The sequence below is a fragment of the Octodon degus genome, unplaced genomic scaffold (assembly GCF_000260255.1).
Source record: "Octodon degus isolate 3935 unplaced genomic scaffold, OctDeg1.0 scaffold00007, whole genome shotgun sequence".
Taxonomy (NCBI): Eukaryota; Metazoa; Chordata; class Mammalia; order Rodentia; family Octodontidae; genus Octodon; species Octodon degus.
The window spans coordinates 4,831,305-4,836,532 of record NW_004524583.1 but is presented as its reverse complement, the minus strand read 5'-3'; the positions used below and the strand labels follow the sequence as shown (position 1 = coordinate 4,836,532).

At 42.6% G+C, this 5,228-nt stretch overlaps 1 pseudogene; it reads left to right on the top strand.

Moving 5' to 3' along the window:
• The first annotated feature begins 2,492 nt into the window (after positions 1 to 2,492).
• LOC101592854 lies at positions 2,493 to 2,832 on the top strand (annotated as a pseudogene).
• The last annotated feature ends 2,396 nt before the right edge of the window (positions 2,833 to 5,228 follow it).

The following is a 5,228-nucleotide window of genomic DNA, read 5'->3' as shown; positions in this document are numbered from 1 at the left end:
GAAATGGAAGATAATGTAAAAGGCAAAAGAAGATTTGACATAAAAGCATTGTGGGGCAGGAGAGATGGCTCAGCAGAGTAAGGCCTGCATGAGTGTAAGGTCCAGAGTTTGATCCCAGTAAAAAAAAAAAAAAAAAAAAAAAAGCACCGTGTTTCTCTGAAAGAAGTCCTCAAGGAAGTAATGATTGAATTGAAAATAAATCAAAGTTTGCAAATCCAGCCATTAGTCGTTGTTGGTACAGAATGGTGCAGCACTAGGGTAGATAGTACAGAAGTTTCTAGAATGATTAAAAATGGAACTATAGTATGATTCAGCAATCCACTGCTGGGTGTCCGACAGAACTGAAATCGGTATCAGCACTCTGCCATTGATTACAACACAGTTCCCAACAGCTGAAGTGTGGAATCAATGAGGTGTGCTGTGTGGCGAACTTAACCATTTTAAAAGGTCAGAGCACATGTTAAGTATTCTTTTTACAAAAAAAAGAAAAAGAAAAATCATCTTAGAGTGCAGCACTTTTAAGTATTTCTTGAAAGAAATTCCAAAAAATAAAGCCACTCAAGGTCTGAATCGAAGTAGGGAACAAAGGAAAGCAGAAGTCTTGGTAAATACAATTGGTGAACACTGAATCAATAAAAATGTATAAATACATTCTAAACAATTCTGAGGCTCATAGTGAAAGAATAAGATATAAATGTTGGGAAGTGCATAAGCAAGTGTTGTAATATAGCCAGACGGTGTGAGTGAAGTATACAATGAATATTTAAATTCAAAACATGTATTTTATTTTATCTATTTTTTTTTTATTTTAGGAAAGGGTCTACAGAGTGTTCAGGGTCTCACTACTAGATGAAACTTGTGATTCTCCTGTTTACAGCTTCCCAAGAGCTGTGATTACAGGCACGCGCCACCACGCCCAGTCTCAATTGCTGTCTCAGTGCACCCCTGGGGTGGAGCCGGCACTGCAGGCCTGGGGATCAAACCCCCAAACCCTGTCAAAGCATTTATTATGGTAAAGACAGATTGAGGTTAATCTAGAAACACTCCCCACTGCTTTGAACACACTTATGGTGTCATGCTTGCCTCTTTCTTTCTTTTATTAGTACATGCTTGCAACACTCAATGAGTTCTCACATTGCAGTTAGTACATGTACATGACCCATCTTAATTCTTTTTACAGTCCCTCCACCCTCTTCTGTCTTCTCAGTATCTCTTATTTCTCTTCCCATTTGCCAAAGATCTGTCTCCCTATTCCTATTCTCTTTTACTATGGTACTTGATTTATTTATCCTTTGGGTTCCCACATAATAGAACTCATGTGATATTTTAGCTGGTGTGTATGATTATTTCATTTGACATTATGGATTCATGGCGCATCCATTTTCTTACAAGTGACTCAAATTTGTCCTTCTTTATAGCAGAATAATTCTCTGTTGTGTACAAACACCACGTTCTCTATCCACTTCTGCAATTTTGCTATTATGAATTGTGCTGTTAGAAACATGGGCGTGGATGTGTCATGCGACATGATGTCTTTAACTCTTTTAAGGAGATACCTAGAAGGGGAACAGCTGGGTCCAGTGGAATTTGTATTTGAAGTTTTCTGAGGACTGTCCACACTAGCTGCCGTAGTGACTGTACTAGTTTACATTCCCACCGACGTCTTGCTATGTTCTGAGGCAGTTTATTCTGCCTTTAGGAGGTAGGATAAATACATGGCAGAAGCTGCTGCTGGGTGCCATAATGGAGAGCTGGGTTGTAAAATCATCACCATGTGTCTCCACCCACCAGATCTGGCATCATGAAACTCCTGGCTCTTTTCCAAAGTCAAACTGACTATGGAAAGTAAATGTTTTGAGTCAATTCAAGACGTTAAGGCAGGTACAACAGTGCAACTAAAGACACTCATGAAAGGGAACTTCTGTAACTGTTGCATCCAGTGGCAAGGATGATGGCAAAGATCCCCGTTCAAAACACAGGGGAGGCGCAGGTGAGATAGCTCAGTGGACGAAGCATCTGCTTAGGTAAGTGCAGGGACTGAGGTTCAATCCGCAGCACCACATGTTGCACCAGCCCTGCCTCTGAGTGCACTGAGCCGGCCACGGAGGCAGGGTGTGGTGGTGCACACCTGTACTCCCAGGACTGGGGAGGCTGAAAACAGAGGGTCATTATGAGTCCGAGCTGCGTAGTGAGACCCTGCACCTAATGCAAAAAACACGGAGGAGGACTTTGAGGAGACTTAATAGCAGTTTATCTTTTACTGTAATAAACTTTATATCTTTAAATAATTTCCCATAGTTTTCACGCACATCCCATATAAGCACAAGGAAGTGGAGAGAACAGAAAGAAATATGAATATGAAAGGCTTCTTATTTTATAGCAAGAAGCAGGAAGTGATGAGAAAGTATGCTTACCTTAGCTTTTAAAAATCTTCAATCCTGTAATGTTTTAAAAGCTTGTTTCTGCTCTTTGGTCTCGGCGGCACAAGTGAGATGAGGAAGGGAACGTCATCCTTTGGAAAGTGTCGTAATAAGACACACACGTTGTGCCGCCGCTGTGGCTCTAAGGCCTACCACCTTCAGAAGTCGACTTGTGGCAAATGTGGCTATCCCACCAAGCGCAAAAGAAAGTATAACTGGAGTGCAAAGGCTAAAAGGCGAAATACCACCGGAACTGGTCAAATGAGGCACCTAAAAATTGTATGTCGCAGATTCAGGCATGGCTTCCACGAAGGAACGACATCTAAACCCAAGAAAGCAGCAGTTGCAGCGTCCAGTTCATCTTGAGAATTGCAGCAATCACTCAAAATAAATGCTTTGGTTTTAAAAGATAAAAAAAATAAATAAATAAAAGCTTGTTTCTTTTTCCTTCCTTTAAAATTTTTTTAAAAAAATTAATTACATTCATTAATGCATTTGGGTATACATAATAACGACATGTATCATAGGGCATTTGTACCTGTACATGATATATATTTATTTTTCCTTTTTAAAGTTTTGTGGTGCTGGGGAGTCACGCCATGGCATCATGCACGCTAGGGTAATGTCTACCGCTGAGCTAGCTCCTCCCTCCTACACACTCAATTGTCTTAGCCACTTTTTTTCTTACTGGGGCAAAATGCCTAATACCTACAAGTTAAAGGAGGAGATGCTTACTGTGGTGCATATATTCAGTCCATGGTCATCAGACTCCAAGAAAAAAACAGGACAGCAAAAGTGCCTGGCCAAAGAAAAGATACTCAACTCATAGCAACCAGGAAGCAAAACAAGAGGGCAAGGAGCCGGGCAGGAGACTACACCTTTCTGAGTGACTTCTCCAGTGACCCACTCTTCTGACAGGTCCCAACTCCAAACATAAAATGTGGGGACATTTTAGATCTAAGCCATAAATTCTGCCTCTGACCTATGAAGTTTCATGTTCATCTGATTATACAAAATGCATGTAGTCCACGTTTAAGAGCCACCAAAGTGTAAAGGGTTTCAGTGCAGCTGAAAAGTCCAGGTTTGAAATCTCCTCTGAGAGTCAAGGCAAGCTCTTAGCTGTGAGCCTCTGTGAACAGAAAAGGAAAGTTAAGTGTTTCCAACATATAATGGCAGAAGGTAAATATTTCCATTCCAAGATGGAGAAATAGGGAGCTAGAATGCACCAAACAGCACGGCACACACCAAATGCTGTAGCTCCGTGTGGCACCGGGCAGACTACAGTGAGATGCAAGCTGCAAAGGAGTTGGGTGACCCTGCTCCTACAGCGCCGCTGGTTGTAGCCCATGTGGTCTCCTTTGTGGGCTGGCTCCACTTGCTGCTTGTGGTTTCTCTCAGCAGACAATGCGTGTCCCTGTCATCTCCAACATCACTGCACTTTGGGCTTCACTTCTCAATGTCATGCCTTTCTGTTCAGGGGTTCTTTGCTTGGCCTCACAGGTCTGCCTCCATTAGCTCTTGCCTTCTGCATGCACCACAGGGATGACTCCAACTTTGCCACCCACTTGAGTGGTAGCCCAGGCCCTCTTGGATGGTGGATGCTGTGCCCTATGAGGGCCTGGATTGCTGAGCACAGTGAATCAATCCCCTAGATATTCTCTCTTGAGCAGGGGTCCTTCTCAGAGGACAGAATTAGTTTTGTGCCCTTGAACCCTGAAGTCTTATTAATTTCTGAAATGCCCTCAAAGCATCTTTCTTTATGTCCGTATAAGAAACACTTGGCTGCTTCTTAATGCTACTACTGCAGCAACCCTGCTCCTCTTTACTCCAACCTTGCAGGTGCTTCCTTTCTGGTGAAACTGCACACTTTTTAAAGTATTCAGCAGTGCTGCTTGCTCCCTACTCTTACTATAAAGTGTGCTGAAAGCAGCAAGTAATGTCCCTCCCACAGCCAAAACACTGGGCTGCCTTGAAAATTTTCTCTAGACTTGTAGCCCACTGCTTGCAATCTTAATCTCCCATAAAATCTCAGGGAAAGGACAAAATGGCACTTTTTTTTTGCCAGAGCAGAACACACATGACCTCTAGTCCAACTGCCAATGAAGTTTCTGTGCTCAATTGAAAACGCCTCAATATGGCTCTTACTGTTCACATTCCAGCTAGCATTCTGGTCTTCCAAGCTCTGACCAGCATTGTAGAGTGAAAACTGCTCATAAAATTCTAATGCTTCTATAGCTCACAACTCCAGAACTATCCAAACTCCTCTTAAAGACCAGTTCTGAAGGCTTCTGAACTACAGACGGGTCAGGAACGTCATAGCAATAGTTCAATTTTTGGCAGCAATTTTGTCTTAGCCACTTTCCCATCACTGGGACAAAATACTTGGTACCAATAATTTAAAGAAGTAAAAGGCTTATTTTGGTTCACAGATTCAGTCCACAGTTGGTAGGTTCTAAGCCCAGAGCAGGATGGCAGAAGGGCATAGTAGGAGAAAAGGTACCCAACCATGGCAGCTAGCAAGCAGAATGCGAGGGTGTTCTTGTATTGTCACTCAAGAAAGACACACATCCCTCCAAGTCATTCCTTCACTGATCTACTTTTTTTCAACCAAGCTCCACCTCTGAACATGAGATTTTTGGGTGACTTTTTAGATTTAAACAATAACTTTCTTTTTTCCTTTTTCTCACCTCCCCTTCCCTCCCATCTGCTTTCCTCTCCTCCCCTCCCCTCCTTTTCCTCCTTCTCCTCTTTCTCCTCCCCTCCTCCTCCTTTCTCTCTCTCTCTCTCTCTCTCTCTCTCTCTCTCTCT